Source organism: Bos grunniens, chromosome 11, assembly GCF_055505025.1.
Source record: "Bos grunniens cultivar Pamir isolate PY7600 chromosome 11, Bosgru_T2T1.0, whole genome shotgun sequence".
In the NCBI taxonomy this organism is placed as follows: Eukaryota; Metazoa; Chordata; class Mammalia; order Artiodactyla; family Bovidae; genus Bos; species Bos grunniens.
Genome location: NC_141175.1, coordinates 42,746,217 through 42,765,947, shown reverse-complemented (window position 1 = coordinate 42,765,947; position 19,731 = coordinate 42,746,217). Strand labels below are relative to the sequence as shown.

Here is a 19,731-nt window from a genome sequence, read left to right as displayed (position 1 = left end):
GTTAAAAATGTTAAGTGCTAGCAAGGCCTTCTACCTCCCCCTCATATCTGTCTCTGTTTATGGAATGGGCCTGGTTTCCTCCTCTTCTTCAGCCCAGGGTCTTCAGGTCAGAACGCTGTAAATACACACAGCTCTGGCCCGACCCATAAATCTGAGCAAAGGGCAGGCTTATATATTCAGATAAGCATGGGTGGGGGGCGGGCGCTCGGAAGGAACAAGAACTAGTGAATCTGATGTTCTGCAGCCATGCTCTTGAGACGAGAACTGAACAGGCCAAGAATCTTTATTGTGGAGAGGAAAAGATTTTTGTCTCGAAACATCTTTCCTTATTTCTAAAGGATGAGGTTGGCAAGGCTTCCTCTTTTAATTATTTTTTCTAACTTTTTCCATATTGGTTATACTCATATCCTTACTGAACATATTATCTTCAAGGCAATCAAATTAAACAATAAATTTCATTTATTTATTTCCGATGTCTTTCTTCCTTCTTAAGTGTATTGGTTTGTGTTTTGAACTATGTGTATGTACGCTGTGTGTGTGTGTGTGTGCGGTGAATGAGTCCTTTTCCCAGAAATTCTATTCTACTGTAATTTTTCAGACTTAAAGGTCTCTTCCTAAATAACCATGCTGTTAGTCACCACATTGAATCCTCAAATAAAATATATCTGAAGGAGTTGGGAATGACAAAGTGATAAGTAAATGCTTACTGGCCTTCAATCTTTAACGTTTCTACTTTATTACCAAGTTCGTCTTTTCTGTTGAATTTTCAAGTCTCAAAGTTTCCTATGATTCTGGAAAGACTATCCTTCTTGGGACATGTGTCCCTGTGGACAAATATACTGTCATAATGGAAAGTCTTGAACAAGGTGACTATGGCTGAAAACATACTTTCTACTATTCATCTGACCTGATTCTGCTTCAGAGGTGATGAGCCACACCCCACACTTGCCTCAGTCACTTAAGAATCTAGGAAATGTATGATGACCTAGAGGGGTAGGATGCGGGAGAGGAGGGAGGGACCACGAGGGAGGGGATACGTGTATAATTATGACTGATTCGAGTTGTTGTAAGGCAGAAACCAACGTTGTAAAGCTGTTTTCCTAAAAGTTAAAAAATAAAAAAAAGAAGAATCTGGGAAATGTGGCCCTTGCTTTGTTTTCAGTCAATATTTAAAATTTTATCATGTACATAGAATTAAAATTTTTTTTCATATATAGAATTTTTATCTCATTTCTCTAGATTATTTTTTTGGCAAATAAAGAACTGATTTTTTTTTTTAAGCCCGATTCATATTCCTCAAAAGGACCTTCTTGGGTTAAAATGTTAGTGACAATTCCATGTAGGTAAGAGAATTTTATGGGAAAAACTGCCAAGAGAGTAACTGGGCTGGCTGCCCAGACTGTTCGCTACATTCTAGCCTTGCCTTAGACAAATCCTTACATGGAAACAACCATAATAATGATCACCACTAATTGAGCACTTACTTTTGGAAAGCAACCTGTCAGGTACTTTAGATATATATTAATCTTTTTTTTTTTTTCATTCTTGATGGGTAGTTTTTTTTTTAATTTTTATTTTTAATTGGAGGATAACTCTTATAAAACATGGCAAATGAAGTGTTGTAATCTCCATTTATGAATGAAAAACTCTGATTGGAAAAGTGAAGACATATCTCCTAGAACAAAGATTTAGGCTTAGAATTCAAACATGAGTGTGACCCCAGAGTCCTCAGTTCTGAACTGCCTCTTATGGACTCAGGTTCTCCTCTTTAGGATGTGGGTCTTGGGTGGAACAGTGTCGATTGAACAGGGTATTCTGTATCTGGGTTGATTTTCTCTGTCCACACCTCTCCTGAAGCCTAGGCTTGACCTTTTAAACAGTCCTCTGGTGTCATGGCCTGGCTATCACAGAACTGCAGTCCATATCTAAGACTGAATTCATTGATTTCTCACCCAATCTGCTTCTTTGTGATCGATGTGATATTTCCTGGGAGCACCACTGTCGGCTCCACTCTGTAGTTCAGGCTCAAGGCTCTCTCTTGCTGCCTCCGCTCATTCCCTTCTCAACTGCCATGATCATCAGCTGGCCTGGCAGAGCTGTGACAGGTGCAGGGGGCATTACTGTCTCACTCCCTGGGTCCGCATCTGGCTCCTTTATTTACCAGTAGTGCAGCGTTGCACTGGAGAGGGAAATGGCAACCCACTCCAGTATTCTTGCTGGGAAATTCCATGGATAGAGGAGCCTGGTGGGCTATACAGTCCATGGGGTTGCACAGAGTTAGACATGACTTAAGTAACTTAACATGCATGCACACAGCATTGCGCAAAGTACTTTACTCCTCTGTGCCTTGATCTTCTCATCTGTAAAATGGGTCCCCAAATACTACTTATTTCATAAAGTAGCCTAGTTCAGACCCCTGGTATTGCTTCACCTAACTGTTACAACAGCCTTCAGGCTGGTTTCTCTCCTTCTTGTCATCCAGCCTTCTCACTTCCACCAGAGTTAGCATTATAAAATAATACCTATGATACCCTCCTGCTTAAAAGTCTTTGCCTCTCTGTTGCCTTCAAGCCTAACCTATGAAGTCAGGCAAAGTCTTTGTAATCTCCTGCCAACTAGCCTTTCCAGGATCATTTTCCGTCATGTCCCCCTAAGCAATCTGCACTCTGATGACAAAAAATTATACATATGATATGCTCTTGAGCTAGAGAAGGCAATGGCACCCCACTCCAGTACACTTGCCTGGAAAATCCCACGGATGGAGGAGCCTGGTGGGCTGCAGTCCACGGGGTCGCTAGGAGTCGGACACGACTGAGCGACTTCACTTTCTCTTTTCGCTTTCATGCATTGGAGAAGGAAATGGCAACCCACTCCAGTGTTCTTGCCTGGAGAACCCCAGGGATGGGGGAGCCTGGTGGGCTTCCGTCTATGGGGTCCACAGAGTCGGACACGACTGAAGTGACTTAGCATAGCATAGCATGCTCTCGGGCCTCCAGACTTCTGACCGTGTTGTGCCCCACTACCAGCAATGCCCTTCCTTTCCATTTATGCCTAGTGATGGGCTCTGATCTTGTATGTCTCAGTTCAAAAGTCACCTATTTTTTAGGGCATCACACATTGAGTTAGTCACATGTAGAGTGTATTTGTTGTTTCAGAATCTAACATGTTGAATAGTTGAATGACAGGCACTGTCATCACACTGCTGTAACCATTTGGCTGTGAATGCCTGTGGGCACAGACAGTGTATTTTTCAACTCTGTATCTTTTGTTCTAGAGTCTCACATATAGTGGGACTCCTCCCCCAAATTTTGATTAATTTATGAAATGGCATTCCTCACCCTAAAAATGACTTAAAGTAAATGTGAATCAAATGCCTGCAATGCTGTTAATTGAATTAAGTCTTGTTAGCTTGGATGAGACAGTGAACTTGTGACAAAATTAAATTAAAAACTCAAGAGAATTTAGGAGCTTGGGATTAACAGATACAAACTGTGACATATAAAACAGATAAATGACAAGGACCTACTGTGTAGCACAGGGGAGTATATTCAATATCTTATAATAACCTATAAAGGAAAAAGAATCTGAAAAAGCTACATATATACGTTTACATATAACTGAACCACTTTATTATAAATCTGAAACCAACACATTATAAATCAACTATACTTCAATAAAAAACTTTAGTGCAACTGTATTGTTCTTACAGTCTCCAAGATGAAGCCATCCTGGTTTTTCCTAGTACATATGTTGCTGCTGCTGCTGCTGCTGCTAAGTCACTTCAGTCGTGTCTGATTCTGTGCGACCCCACAGACGGCAGCCCACCAGGCTCCCCTGTCCCTGGGATTCTCCAGGCAAGAATACTGGAGTGGGTTGCCATTTCCTTCTCCAATGCATGGAAGTGAAAAGTGAAAGTGAAGTCACTCAGTCATGTCCGACTCTTTGCGACCCCATGGACTGCAGCCTACCAGGTTCCTCCGCCCATGGATTTTCCAGGCAAGAGGACTGGAGTGGGGTGCCATTGCTTTCTCTGAGTACACATGTTAAACAGTACATTTTTCTGGCTCCTTAAGAGAATGGAAATTCTTTAGAATATCAGTGAGGTCTCTATGTTTGATATAGCTCACTAGCCAGTTTTTGCTTATCTGCCCTTACTCTAGGCATAATATTTTATGGGAGGCAGTGTATGGATAAGGACACAGCCTTAGGCTTGGGAGCTGGAAGGCCTGGTGCTGCCACTTACAAGTTTTCTAATCTCTGGAAACAGGTTTCCCAGGGCCTGTCCTCTTATCTGGAAAGTGGGTATCATAGTAACATCAACCACAGAAGGTACTATGAATATCCAATGAGTTAGTGCTTCCACATACTTAGATAAATGCCTGACTTATAATAAATGCTCAATAAAAATGTTAAATATGTTACCCAGTTGGTGTTTATAGGAGAGGTGCCTGAAATTCTGGTAGAAAAGTGAGGGTGATTTCATCACCAGAGCACAGTGCAGAGAGCTTGGGGAGATGATGAGCTGACCCATTCACCTGTGCCAGGACTAGTTATCCATTCAGACATTGTTCCAACACTCCAGCAATTTAGCATTTCATTTTATCCTATGACACATAGAGCTAAATCTAGGGGAAAACAAACTTTAGCAGTTAGGGCAGTTGGCTCCAGAATTGTTCTGCCTGGGTTAAAGTCCTAGCTCTATGACATGCTGGTCATGTAACCTTGGGAGAATGTTTTCTTTTTTTAATTTTAAGTTGAAAGATAATTACTTCAGTATTGTGGTGGCTTTTGCCGTACAACAACATCAGCCATAGGTAGCCATATGTCCTAAGTTCAAGCCTTCTCATCTGGCAAATAAGGGGGGAAAAAGCCTAATTTTAACACTTTACCTGTTGTAAGAATTAAATGAAAACAACTTGACATGCTTATTATAGTGCTTGTTGCACAGTGAGAGCTTCAGATCTGTTAATCCTTATTTTCTTGTTGAAAGTATCATAATGTTTTAGTATATGATGTGCTTCTTAAATTTACTATGAAATATATCAAACCTGTGCCCTGCATTTTTCATTCAATGGATGCAACTGGATGGATGTGTGTAGCTCTCATTCCATCAGGTTCACTGCTATCAGCATTTTATTATACCAGCACTTCACAATTAATTTTATTTTTTTTTATATTGATGGGCATCTAGACTGTAACTGACTGATTTGTATTGCAAACACTGCTGCATGGAACACTCTCATTCCATGTGCTTTGGGGCACGTGTGAACGACTGAAAGACTTTGTTTAGGGAATTAAACTCAGGGATGAAATTGTAGGACATGTGAATATTCAAATTTACTGTGCTGTACTGTGCTTAGTCGCTGTCATGTCAAACTCTTTGTGACAGCATGGACTGTAGCCCACCAGACTCTTCTGTCCATGAGGATTCTCCAGGCAAGAATGCTGTAGTGGGTTGCCATGCCTTCCTCCAGGGGATCTTCCCAACCCAGGGATTGAACCAGGGTTTCCTGTGTTGCAGGCAGATTCTTTATCAGCTGAGCTACCAGGGAAGCCCATTCAAATTTACTAGATGTGGTAAACTCTCTTCTAAGTAGCAGCTCATGAAGGATTTTCTGACAGATGATTTTTACAAATGTATTTTAGATCTTCATAAAAATTACTCTGTCGTAGACAGTCTGCAAGATTTTATGGTTTCAATGTAAAATCCAAATCACTTCCTTCTTTTTGTATTCTTACTCTCATGGGGTCCTCCTGTAATGGCCAACAGAATACCGTAAAAGTGATTGTTGCTGTTGTTTAGTCGCTAAGTCTTGTCTGACTCTTTACGACCCCATGCACTGTAGCCAGCCAGGCTCCTTCCATCTATGGGATTTCCCAGGTAAGAATACAGGGAATCCTTCTCAAGGGGATCTTATCAACCCAGGGATTGAAGTTGCCTCTCCTGCACTGGCAGGTGAATTCTTTATCAGTGAACCACCAGCGAAGTCAAACTGATGGAACAGGTAACAAAAAACTTGCTTCTGTTTGGGATTCCTTGATAACTCAATTGGTAAAGAATCTGCCTGCAATGCAGGAGACCCTGGTTCAATTCCTGGATCTGGAAGATTCCTCGAATAAAGGAAAGGCTACCCATTCCAGTATTCTTGCCTGGAGAATTCTCTCCCAAAGTGTTGGACACTACTGAGCAACTTTCAATTGCACTCATCTCACACGCTAGTAAAGTAATGCTCAAAATTCTCCAAGCCAGGCTTCAGTAATATGCGAACCGTGAACTTCCTGATATTCAAGCTGGTTTTAGAAAAGGCAGAGGAACCAGAGATCAAATTGCCAACATCTGCTGGATCATGGAAAAAGCAAGAGAGTTCCAGAAAAACATCTATTTCTGCTTTATTGACTATGCCAAAGCCTTTGACTGTGTGGATCACAATAAACTGTGGAAAATTCTGAAAGAGATGGGAATAGCAGACCACCTGATCTGCCTCTTGAGAAATTTGTATGCAGGTCAGGAAGCAAAAGTTAGAACTGGACATGGAACAACAGACTGGTTCGAAATAGGAAAAAGAGTATGTCAAGGCTGTATATTGTCGCCCTGCTTATTTAACTTCTATGCAGAGTACATCATGAGAAACGCTGGACTGGAAGAAACACAAGCTGGAATCAAGATTGCCGGGAGAAATATCAATAACCTCAGATATGCAGATGACACCACCCTTATGGCAGAAAGTGAAGAGGAACGAAAAAGCTTCTTGATGAAAGTGAAAGTGGAGAGTGAAAAAGTTGGCTTAAAGCTCAACACTCAGAAAACGAAGATCATGACATCCGGTCCCATCACTTCATGGGAAATAGATGGGGAAACAGGGGAAACAGTGTCAGACTTTATTTTTTGGGCTCCAAAATCACTACAGATGGTGACTGCAGCCATGAAATTAAAAGACGCTTACTCCTTGGAAGGAAAGTTATGACCAACCTAGATAGCATATTCAAAAGCAGAGACATTACTTTGCCAACAAAGGTTCATCTAGTCAAGGCTATGGTTTTTCCTGTGGTCATGTATGGATGTGAGAGTTGGACTGTGAAGAAGGCTGAGCGCTGAAGAATTGATGCTTTTGAACTGTGGTGTTAGAGAAGACTCTTGAGAGTCCCTTGGACTGCAAGGAGATCCAACCAGTCCATTCTGAAGGGGATTTCTTTGGAAGGAATGATGCTAAAGCTGAAACTCCAGTGAAACTCCAGTCCTTTGGCCACCTCATGCGAAGAGTTGACTCATTGGAAAAGATTCTGATACTGGGAGGGACTGGGGGCAAGAGGAGAAGGGGATGACAGAGGATGAGATGGCTGGATGGCATCACTGACTCGATGGAGGTAAGTCTCAGTGAACTCCAGGAGTTGGTGATGGACAGGGAGGCCTGGCGTGTTGCGATTCATGGGGTCGCAAAGAGTCGGAAACGACTGAGCGACTGATCTGATCTCATCTGAGCAACTTTCACTTTCACTTCTCTGTTTGTGACATCCCTTCTCTTTCTGTCTCTTTTGCATCTCTTTTGCAACCTACAGTCAGTATAAAACCAACTCTACAGGGACTTTAAGAGTTAAAGTTGCCATCTCTCAGTTGGATTATGGAGGGTTTTGTTTTCTTCAATAAACTTTTTCTGTACTATGTAAGATCTTTCTAACAAACTTGTGTTACTACCTTTATTATTAGGAAAATATATTTAACACCTGGGGAAATTATTATTGATTTACTTTTAGCATTACAGAGAACTGAGGACCACAAAATTCTACCTTCAAATTGGAAAAAGCCATCTTACCAAGCAGATGCCAACAGCAGAGCATCCGTAAAGGTTCTGGATGCTGCTTCAGTTTGGTTGACTTCCTTCTAAATCATCTTGGTCTTTTTGACACTGGGGATGGGTTTTGTGAAAGACAATTTTTCCATGGAGTGAGGGTGGGGTGGGGTTGGTTTCCAGAAGATTCAAGCATGGTAGGGTTCCCTCCTATGAGAATTAATGCTGCTGCTGATCTGCAAGGAGGCAGAGTTCAGGTGGAAATGTGAGTGATGGACAGCAACTGTAAATGCAGATAAAGCTGTGGTTGCTTGCCCACCATTCACCGTCTGCTGTGCAGCCTGGGGGACCCCTGTTTTAGCGTACTTATTCTGTTACTTATATTCTCTGTGCATTTCCAATGTATAGTGTGTTTCTATCTTCATGCTTTATTGCTATTGTGTTTTCCCTTTCAGACCATCAGCTCTGTGAGGACAGTGGCTGTCTTTCTAACTTACCATCCTTTCTGCAGTCCTTAGAGCAGAGTAGGTACTTACTAATCACTTGAGGAATGACTAAATTGTTCAGACTACACAAGAAAAAGAGGAGAGCCAGGAGCAGGAAAATCAGTTCAAACAAAGTTCTATCCCAGGTGAGACTACTGACAATTTGGGGGGCTGTTCTCAGTACCAGGTGCCACTGAGGACAGATACCAGGTGTCACCTGAATGCCCAAGGTCTGAGCCAGGTGGAAATTCAGAGAAACTTCCTGTGAGGGTATTCAGTCAGTGCCAAGGAAAAGACTGGTGTAGTTTTCTGAACTCCGATGGGGCAACCAAGAAGAAGGGGCTTGTAATTCAGTCTGCAGAATTCACAGTAAATCATCATGGCCTCTAGGTTTATTTCAACCGTCTAAGATTGAATCACATTTACTTCTTAAAACAAGGAACTATCTTGTTTTTATCATGTACAAAATACTGATCACAAATACTTCAGGCAATAAGAAAAAATATTACCAGTTATGGCAAACACTGGAAATTTATAATTTGGTGACTTCATAAAGATCTGATCATTCCAACATCACGTTTCCAATCATTATTTTTTAAGCACTCCATTTATAGGGAATCATGTAGCCAGAATTTATTGTTTGTTTAGATTTTTCCAGTGCCCTCATCACTGAGGTCTCTGGTTGCATGTGTAGAAGATTAAGAGATACAATAAACTAAAAAGAATAGACCAAGAAACACATACTAGATCTGGGCCAAACGAAATAAATATGTCTACTTCTAAATCCTGAAGTTCAACAAGAACAAAAACAAACTCTTAAATATAAAAGAAGTAAAATTTTCATAAGAAAGAGATTCAGCCTTAATTTGATCTGTTTGCCCAAGTTAAACAGATGTTTAATCTAGAAGGCAGTATTCATAATTATTTTTATATTTCCCAATTATACTTTGGAAAATAATATGGGCCACAAAGAAGCACAACCAAAGAAATAAAATTCCCACAGATGTGAATTAAGGCCAAGGCATGGGTTTTCAACTCAGAACAAATGATCTTAAAATCCTGTTTGCAACTGCTACTAATAAAATTAATATTTTAATTAATAAAATAACGAATTTATTATTAGTTATAAATTATATGATTTATATATAAATTATATTATCTATTATATAATTATAAATTATATATTAATATACATATAAATTATAAATTAATAAAATAAGAATGAACTACAGCTAAATGCAACTCTTCTCAGTATGAGGTTAAAAGCCCAGTTCCCTGGGTTTAATTTCTTGTTTTATTATGGTAGACAGATTGCTCCATCTCTTTACAACTCACTTTTCTCACTTGTAAAATGGGGACAATAATAGTGTCTGTCTCTTTGAGTTTCTGTGAGACTCCCATAAGTTAATGCATGTACTGCATACAGAATAAGAACTAAATAAATATTAACTGTGATTATTGAACAGTGAAATAAAGCACCTGCTTATTGTTAGGAATGGTCTTATCTTCTTTTGTTTTGACAAGAGAACACCCTCGTCCATCTCTGCAGCTTCAGTCTTTCATATTCTTAGCTTAGATGGTTCCTTTCCTTCTTCCCTCCGAGAATGCTTCCCTTGCTCTGACTCACTTTGACTGACTCCTTAATAGGGGTAGGTTAGCACCAGAAAATGACTCAAGGCTCATTCCTCTGGGAATTAGTGTTTTTAAAAAAAATTTCCTGACACTCTAGAATTAGCAAGAGCAGTAGAGAAGACCTGATGAATTTTAGAAATCTATAAGAAAATAAGAGCAACCTTTGCAAACGCTTCTCTTCCTAAAATAAACCTCTTCAAACATTTCTGTCCCAGACCGCCTATGATGGAGTATCCCACGTGGCTATCACTCTCCAAAAGGGAGAACCAAAAAAATAAAATTCCCTGTGTAAGGATCATACTGACATGACTGTGCATCAGGAAACTGAATACAGCTCTGTTCCCTTCTGGCAGATCTGAAGGAAGAAGCCAGTTGTCAGTTCTGTTTCTCTTCCACTTGCCATTTGTCATGGCAAAGGTTGTGGTAGACAGAGGTCTCCAGGCACAGCAGAAACCAACGTTCTGGCCTTCAACCCATGATTCTGTCCTGTGGGCCAGTCACGTCAATTCCCAAGCCTTAGCTGTCTTGGCACCATTATGCCAGCCCAGCAGCCATGGCTATATCCAAGCAGGGACATGGTCCAGGTGGCCTTGTAAGGTCCCACCCTGCTCTTAAATCTATGAGTCCTTTTACTTGTTTCACTGTGAGAGCATTGTAACCTCTCTTCCCAGTTGTAACATCTTTAAAATCTAGCCCTTGAGTAAAGAAATCTGCCATGGATTTTCTTCTGGATTTCTTTGCCTTAAGCTGTGGCACTGAAAATCTTGAAAAGAAATATTATTCTCCTCCCATGCAAGGCTCTAGTCATCTTCCGAAATGCCATTTGGATCCAGTTGCTTCCCTGTATAAACTCTTTCAATCACTCTTCTTGGTGTGCAGCGTGATAGAGCAGTGTGTGCGTGGCATTCATACCCTTCATGTGGGCCTGTGCAGTCCACTGCCCCATGGGTACCCTGGGATCTGGCCCTAACAAGCTGGACACCTCCTTTGCCATCTTATGTCTTCCCCATCCCCTGCCTTTGGATGGATTCTTTCCTCTGAAATTAACAAGCTTCTTCGCTTTCCCTGCTTGGCTAAATCCTTCTCCTCCTATACATTAACCTCAGGCATTGTGTCCTCTGGGGCCCTTCTTGGACCTCAGAAGGGGACGGGACGTCTCTGCTCTGTGCCATCTGATCCTCCTTGCTTCCCCCTGCTGCACTGTTCATGCTGCATTATCCTTGCGTTGTGGCATTCCTGTTGCCCACTGGTGGAAGCTTCTGAAGACAGGCACTGGATCTTGCATTTTGGCAAGTCCTGCACCAGCCCAGAGTCTGCTCATGGCAACAAGGTCACTAAACATTTGAAGCCTGGATTTGACAAGATCTTCCTTGTGAATAGAGACACCATAAACCTGGGGATTAGAATCAGGTATGCATAGCTGATGGAAAACTGTTCCCAAAGAATTTGGAGAGGGCAGACCTAAGGTGATGATTTGTAAGACTTAGAAAGGGTGGGAAGTAAGATGCAGAGGCCATTGAACCTGAGAATGATTTCTTCAACAGGTAATATGCCCAAATGATTCATCTTTGAAATTGATGAGGTGTAAAATTCTGCTTTTTGGGCTAACAGTTCATTAAACTAATACAAACTGTGGGAGGAAAACTTGTCTGGAAGTGACCTCAAATGAACCAAGACTGTGATAGAAACTGCCTAAAAATTTTCAAAAATTTTGAAACTGTGCATTGAGCACCTACTATCAATTGGATATTTTCATCTGCTGCTGCTAAGTCGCTTCAGTTGTGTCTGACTCTGTGCGACCCCGTAGACGGCAGCCCACCAGGCTCCACCGTCCCTGGGATTCTCCAGGCAAGAACACTGGAGTGGGTTGCCATTTCCTTCTCCAATGCATGGAAGTAAAAAGTGAAAGTGAAGTCGCTCAGTCGTGTCGGACTGTTAGCGACCCCATGGACTGCAGCCCACCAGGCTCCTCCGTCCATGGGATTTTCCAGGCAAGAGTACTGGAGTGGGGTGCCATTGCTTTTTCCGATATTTTCATCAGATGCTTTAAATTCATAACCACATTTATTAAACCCCACAGTATCTCTATGATGTAGGTAATATTAGCCCCATTTTGTGATCCAGGAGACTGAAGCCAAAATGGAGACTGATGTCACACGGCTTGGAAGAGACAGCACTGATGGGGTGACCCTAAAGGTAAAGGAGTAAAGGAGGGGCATGCATGCGCGTTTAGCTGCTAAACTGTGTCCGACTCTGCAACCCCATGGACTGTAGCCTGTAGCCCTCCAGGCTTCTCTGTCCATTGGACTCTCCGGGCAAGAATACCGGAGTGGGTAGCCATTCCCTTCTTCAAAGTATCTTCCTGACCCAGGGATTGAACCCACATGTCCTGAAATGCAGGCAGATTCTTTACCATCTAAGCGAACAGGGAAGCCCAACAAGGGGCAGCCTCATACAGACCATGGTTAAACAGACATGCGAATCCTGTTCCCCAACCCAAGGATCAAATGTAGCTGCTGGAACCACAGGCTCCTGCCTGGAAGGGGCTGAGCCTGCTGGGTAAGCTCAACATAGGCAGGGAGCAGGTCAGACTCTGCAGGCAGGTGGGTCTGCTACCAGCCCTGTGTGGACTCAGCCAGGCACGCTCACTGTCTCCTGGATTCAACAATCAGGCCGGCAGCCAGTGTGACTCTAAATCTCAAGCATAAAACAAGGGAATGAAGTCCTTGTCCCTAGCAGTGGCTTGAATGTTAACTGACATATCAATGAAACCAAAGGGAGAGAGGATGCAATGGTTAATTTTATGCCTCACCTTGTCTGGATGGTGGTGCCAGTTATTTGGTCAAAGACCTATGTAGATGCTGCTGTGAAGGTATTTTTTAGATGTGATTATAATTTATTTATTTTTAATTTTTTTAACTTTTTATTTTATATTGGAGTATATATAGTTGATTAACAATGTTGGGCTAGTTTCAGTTGTACAACAAAGTGATTTAGTTATACGTATAGATGTATCTATTCTTTTTCAAATTCTTTTCCCAATTAGGTTGTTACATAATACTGAACAGAGTTCCCTGTGCTATACAGTAGGTCCTTGTTGGTTATCCATTTTAAATACAGCAGTGTGTACATGTCAATTCTGAGTAAAGTCAATTAAGCTCCAGAATATGGGTGGGCCTCATCTAATCAGTTGAAGGCCTAACAGCAAAGACTGAAGTTACCACAAGAAGAAATTCACCTCAAAACCGCAACATCAACTCTTACCTGAACTTGCAGCCTGCCTTACAGACTGCAGTCTTTCCAGTCCCCACAATCGCATGAACCTGTTCCTTCTCTCAGTCTCTCTCTCTTGCTCACTTTTGTGTCTTTGTGTGTACACATATGTGTGAGTGTGTGTGTGTGTATTCTCCTTCTGGTTCTGTTTCTCCGGAGAACCCTGCTAGTACAACTGGTAATGTTGAATCTGTAGCTGAAAGGTTAGCATGATGGCTATGAAGGCCACATTCAAGTTTTAGATGGTTCTCATAGGATTGGGCTTATTCCGTGTGTGCCAGCAGCGTGGATTATCTGAGATGCCTGGACATTTGAAATGGTTTACACAGTGTTTGCTGGCTCTGGTCAGTGCTGCTACAGAAAAGATGCTCATGTTATGAAAAAATTGAATCAGATGGCTGGCTGCTAGGGGTACTTCAAACTATTTTAAGGGTGGTGACATTATCTTATGTTAAATAATTATAATGCACTTTCCCCCACATTTAAAAATTTGTGAGTTTCTCTCATGTCTATTAAATTACTAGCACATAGCTGGGCAATTATTATGGAGTTGAGTTGAGACTGTAATAATGGCAAATTAAGAACCAAATTTCAACTTAAAATTAACCTGTGTTTCTTATTTTCTTCACCATGGTTTGTCCTTATGTATTTCTTTTAAAGTACTCCCTTTTATGACCAGCATATTAGTAATGCTCTATTATTACTTGGTTATTTAATTATAAATTAAAACGCATAGCTCACAGGATTTCTGATGAGAACTAAGCAAGAAATTAAAACACAAATGAGAAAATAACCTAATTTGGAAATAACGTCTCTCTGAACTCAATTGTATTGTTTTCACAGAAAGTATAATTGGAAGGAGAAATGTGTCTGTTAATTTTATCCAAAAGCATAAAAGACTTATTGGAATATAAAAAAGTACTGCCTCTTTAAATGTTAATGAACACCAGCTTTATCAACTCTAGAAGGATTTGCTTTTAGTTTTCCTCCTTCAGTGAACATTTTACTGCCTCCTACCTGGCAAAGAAACATGGGATTGAACCTGAGATTTGAGACCATGGAAATAGCTGGTCTGGAAATTTCAAGCCAATTTCATCCCCTTTCCCTTGAGCATGGCTCCATGCCCTCCTCTTTTCTCCTTGAATGATCCTGTCAACATTCTAGGTTTTGCCACTGTTGACACAGCCAACCTGTCCTGCCCCACTGGTTAAATTTGCACTTGGTGAAGACCAGAGGAGTCCTTTAAGAGATCTGACACCCATCCCTTGGTCAGATCATCTTGCAGGGCAAGAAGGTATCATAAGAAGCTGAGGGTATTAGCCAGCCTTGCCCTTGATGTTTCCTGTTGAGGACAACTCCAGCAGACTCTAAAACAGCACTGAGGTTAAAGATGTCATCTCTTTGGAAGGGGCGTTCAGCCCTGTAGCATGCCTGCTGGGGCCAAAACTCCCTCCAACAGACTTTTCAGCCATGGTGTATCCAAGTGTGGTCCCTGGACTCGCAAATCAGGCATCACTTGGGTACTTGTCAGACATGAACATTCTCAAGCTCCATCCCAGAATCTCTGGGGAAAGGGCCCAGCAGTCTGTTGAAAAAACTTTCACTGGTTCTGAAGCACACTCCAGTTTGATAACTACTGGGTATAGCACTTAGCTGCTCACAAATCTGGATGAGTCTATTTTGGGAGTTTTTCAAAATTAGATGAATATTACATTTTTGTGGAGTATTTCCTCAGTAAAGAAAGGCTCTGGTTACATTAAAACACAGTCAATGTGCGCACATTTGTGTGTGTGTGTGTGTGTGTGTGTGTGTGGCATTTGGGGGTAGGAGTGACAACACGAAAGGCCTTGTTCAGAGACTTCTGAACTCTTAATGGCAATGACTCAGTGAACAGGGCAGAGAGAATTTCTCAGGATTGCCTTCATCAGCTTCTAATCTGAATTCCTGGAAAATCTTCATTTTGGACCCACAGAGTAGAGAGGGCCCAGACTGGACCTTGGCACAGCACAGCCTCAGGGTGACCGGGCTGAGGACCCAGACCCACTTCTGTTAGGCTGTGTGACCTGGGGCAAGTCCCATGTTCTTTGGGGCATCTGCAGGAGAATTGGTCAGATGATGTCCACTCTGGGTTCAAGATGGCGCGGACCACAGAGGCTTCCTTTCTTCCTGTTACCTCCTCTGTGCATTGAGGACTTTAGTAGAAGAGACCCTCCCACCAAAGACCTCTCCTACCAGGAAAAACGTTTACAAATTGAATGATTTCTAGGTTCCCTTTCAATTCTCAAAATCACCAGGCAGGCCTACGCGTGGTGTCCTAACTTTGAAGCCTTGTGGTGATGGAGTTTATGCATTGTTTCAAAGCTCTGGAGGCTTCCTCTGAAGATTTGTTTTCTGGTGGTGGGCTTAGCAACTCTGTTTTTTTCCCCCCTTAATCTATTTTCTTTTACAAAGAACAAATGTCCCCAAGTTCAGTTTGCACCCAGATTACTAGACTCTCCACTTAAACATTACCAAAAGCTATAATTTAGAAATTCTTTTATCTATTCCAAGCTAATAGCAGTTTTGCATGTCTTTATATTGTTTTCATCTGTTTCCTTAGCCCCCTCCCCTTCAGTTATTGTCTCTGGAATATAGGCGGGCTTGTTTAATTTTCATGCTGAGTGTGGGATATGGAAAAGATTACTCTTAATTATATTACTTATTTATTGAAATGTAATATTTTGGTATCGCCCTTCTGGGTTACAGTAGCAGTATGCTCTTTTGTGAGGACACTGCAGAAAGGTTGCAGAGGGGAGGATCTGGAGGAAATAGGATCTACTTTAATCCAGCAGTGATCTATTCCTCAGTGTCTCCAGACCAACTTTTATTCAGAGTTCCTTGAATATTACTCACCCTGCTCTGGTACTCAACCAGGTCAGTGCTATTCTTTCTCCAACTCTCTGAACCAGTTCAGCCTCTTCTAAAACAGTCACAATAGGGCCTAACAAAGATTCCCATCCAGGGTAGTTAGTGCATATTCAATAGGACTGAGCTGAGGGGGCATTTTTCCTCTTTTTGGCCTGGGGATTACAATCCTGTCTCTAATGAACCACAGTCTGCATGACTTTAAGAAAGCTGTAATGCCAGTAAAGAACATAAGACAAATGTTGATCAAGCTACAACCAAGAAGGAAAAAATATTCCATCTCATCAAATTTCTCACTTTGTCCATAAAATTCTCAACTTCGACTTTCTCCATATTTCTTTGCGCCTGCTGGTGGGTCAGGAATCAGAAATCCTCAGCTTTGTATGTGGTCCTGCAGCCTAGATACCATACCCTGCTCTGTTATGAGAGCAGGGTGCGCTACGTGATTCGCCGGGCTCAGAGCAAAACAAAGATGTGAGGCTCTATGCTGCGAAAGTATTACAGATTTCAAGATGGCGACTGTAGTTTTGAACCTAGCCCCGGGCCCTTTGGAGCTTGGGGCGGGGGGGGGGGCTCTGTAACTGTACAACCTAACCTTGGTGCAACCCACCCAGGTTGCAGGAGAGTTAAGCACCAATTTTTCTCCTCTCCCTTATTGGGCCCAAGTCAGTTAGGTTTATTCTTAGAAGTTTGCATTCACGTCTCCCAGTTCAGTTAACTGCCGCTTGCCTTCCGCATTTGCTACACATTTGAGACTATCTCTAAGCAACATGTGTATTTTGGCGCCAAGTAAATCAGACCACCGTTGAGTCCTCAAAGGCTTGACGCAAGGCGTCGGAGGAGAGGCAGCCTCGCGGCTCGGCATCAAAGCTGCTCTGCTCCCTCTGAGCAGAACCTCAACTTCATCTCCAACTATGGACTTTTCTCTCCATCAGAATCTGACAAAATCCTTTGTAATTCTGTTTAAACGTTCCAGGGCTTTCCCCCACTTTTTCAAATCATTGTTATCAATGTCTGCCAAATGCCTTAGATCTTCCTCTTCTTGTCTTTACTGGAAATACTTCCCTTACTCTGCAGCAGCAATATTATAGCTATTCATAGTAGGGAAAGTGCTACAGCTATCTGGTTTTCTTTATCCTTCTGTTCTGAAAGAATTCCAAGGCTCACTCTATTGGTGTTTATGTAATTGTTCTAACAGAATGATTTTTTTTTTTAAACGACTTATTCATGATCTCTTCCATAAAAGTTTGTCCTTGGTCCCCTCTCTCAGTGCTTACCAGTCTCTGAGCATACCAAAAACATTGATTGTGTGAGGTTCTAGACTGGAATTCACAGTTGGCCTAGTGAGAACTTGGCACCAAATGGGAGCATTTGGAAATTGCTGCCTCTAAACCAAAGAGTTACCTACCCTGCAAAAGGAGAGGCAGTTTTATAGATGATTCCTGCCAAGGGTCATGCCACCAGGCAAGGAAGGTCACAGACATTAGCAAATGGGTAGCTTAATTAAAATAATTCATAAATCAGGTGTAGGAGTTCTGAATGACCCCTCCCAGGAAAAGTTGACAGATGCACTGAAAGTGAAAACAAAATGTGAAACTCTGAACCGCTGCTCTTGGCTGGGGGTGGGACACCTGGAGTTTCCATTTTGTTAAGTGGGCGCTTAATTCCTCTTGCAGATAGAGTGTGGTGTTGGCTGCAGTCCTCGGTAAAGGAACCAGAACACCTGGGTTTGTTTCTCTAAGATTTGCTTTGACCATTATTTCCTACATAACTGGCCGGATCACTGGGCCATTGATTTCAGTGTTTTCATGATGAGCACCATGTCTGTCATAGTTGACTATTTTTCCTTCATGGGGAGGTGAGTTACATGGATGGAGAAAGTGGTAAAAAGATTCTTTATACATGTTTGAAAGCGTTTGTCCTTTCAATGTGAGTGTTCCCCTCTAGATCTTATTGGATTTCTCACTGACTTCTTTGTTCTTTTGAATTGTAAGATAGGTGTCACACTTTGAGTATTTTCTCAGTGTGTAAGCAAATGTGGAGTTAGATTTTGGATCCACGTCTTCTTGGAAAAGAAGTCCTCTTGAAGCCTAGAGAAGTGGGGTGGGTGAATTCTTAGTCTGTTAACCCTCCCTTACTGTCTTGCAATCCTGGTATAAGGATGTCTAGCTGAAAGTGAAAGTGTTAGTCAGGCAGTTGTGTCTAACTCTTTGCCACCCCATGGACTGTAGCCTGCCAGGCTCCTCTGTCCATGGAATTCTCCAGGCAAGAATACTGGAGTGGGTTGCCATTTCCTTCTCCAAGGGATCTTCCTGACCCAGGGATCAAACCTGGGTCTCCCGCATTGCAGGCAGATTCTTCATTATCTGAGCCACCTTGCTTTATTTTTCTGGTTGAGTGTGCTTCTTCTCTTTCTTAAGGTGTTTTGGGGATGGGTCTGTGAGCTTAATTAAAAAGGTAAAGTGATGGATTTGAGGCCAGGGGACTTTCATGTAGATTGTTTTCTCGTTAATAGTCATGCAACTTCTGACAGCAACCATGTTACCATTTTTCCTCTTGGAGAAATGATATTGGAGGGAAATAGCCCTTCCTGCCTGGCTGTAAGTCAGCCAGTGGCCTCCTACCATCTTTTCCCTGACCCCCTCCCCAAAGCATTAGTGCTCTTTACAACCTTCCCAGCAAAGCTCCTTCTGCCAGACTGGCCTTTAACCCATCCTGCCACCAAATACACTTTGTTAGAGTGGGGCAGTTTCACTTTGTTTCACCAGAAAATAAATCTTTATTTTAAAGCTTCATAGCTTTTCATCCTTCCCATGTGACTCTAAATATGTGTTCACTGGGTTTCCATAGGTCCATCAAATTCTTTCTCATAGACTCTTTCCACTTTATATCAATGTTCCCTGCTGTCTGCCTTGACATCTCTTTCTTCAGCTCTTTTCCAACTTGTCAAAATCTTCACTTCCTGGAAGAAAGGATTATACAGTGGAAAGAGCATGCATGGGATCTAGAGGTTTTAGGATCCAGTTTTACCTAGTTTTGCAACTCATGAGCTGTGAAAACTTGAGGAATCTCCCCTCCTCAGTTTCTGTAATTGCAAATGGGAATAATAAAAGGCACCTTTCTCACTGAGAGGTCATGAGGATTACTTGAGATAATACAATGTGAAAGTGTTTTGGGCTATTTGGGCATGTTTACTATTATATCTCTGGGCTTCCTTGATAGCTCAGTCGGTAAAGAATCTCCCTGCAATGCAGGAGACCCCAGTTCGATCCCTGGGTAGAGAAGATCTGCTGGAGAAGGGACAGGATACCCGTTCCAGTATTCTTGGGTTTCCCCTGTGGCTCAGCTGGTAAAGGTCTCTATGTTTTTTGTATTCTAAATTTTACTGTGATAGATTTTCCCAACTCATGCAAATAATACATAACCTATTTGTGACAAGTGAAGTGAAATTTGCTGTATATAGTCCATGGAATTCTCCAGGCCAGATTACTGGAGTGGGTAGCATTTCCTTTCTAAAGAGAATCTTCCCAACCCAGGGATCAAACCCAGGTCTCCCACATTGCAGGCGGATTCTTTACCAGCTGAGCCACAAGGGAAGCCTAACTTATTTGTAGTTTAATTTTAATTATTGATTCTCAAAACATCTATTG

The 19,731-nt window shown here is 41.9% G+C and overlaps 1 long non-coding RNA gene across 2 annotated transcripts in view; it reads left to right on the top strand.

Moving 5' to 3' along the window:
• LOC147362999 (uncharacterized) overlaps window positions 1-19,731 on the top strand; it is a 43,288-nt gene that overhangs the window by 10,931 nt on the left and 12,626 nt on the right. The window contains exon 3 of one of the 2 annotated variants that reach the window (XR_015135865.1): window positions 12,029-12,130. The exons of the other annotated variant lie outside the window; for it this stretch is intronic. This is a non-coding gene — a long non-coding RNA (uncharacterized LOC147362999). Of the gene's footprint in view, window positions 1-12,028; window positions 12,131-19,731 lie in introns of those variants that run through there. 2 annotated transcript variants of the gene reach the window in all.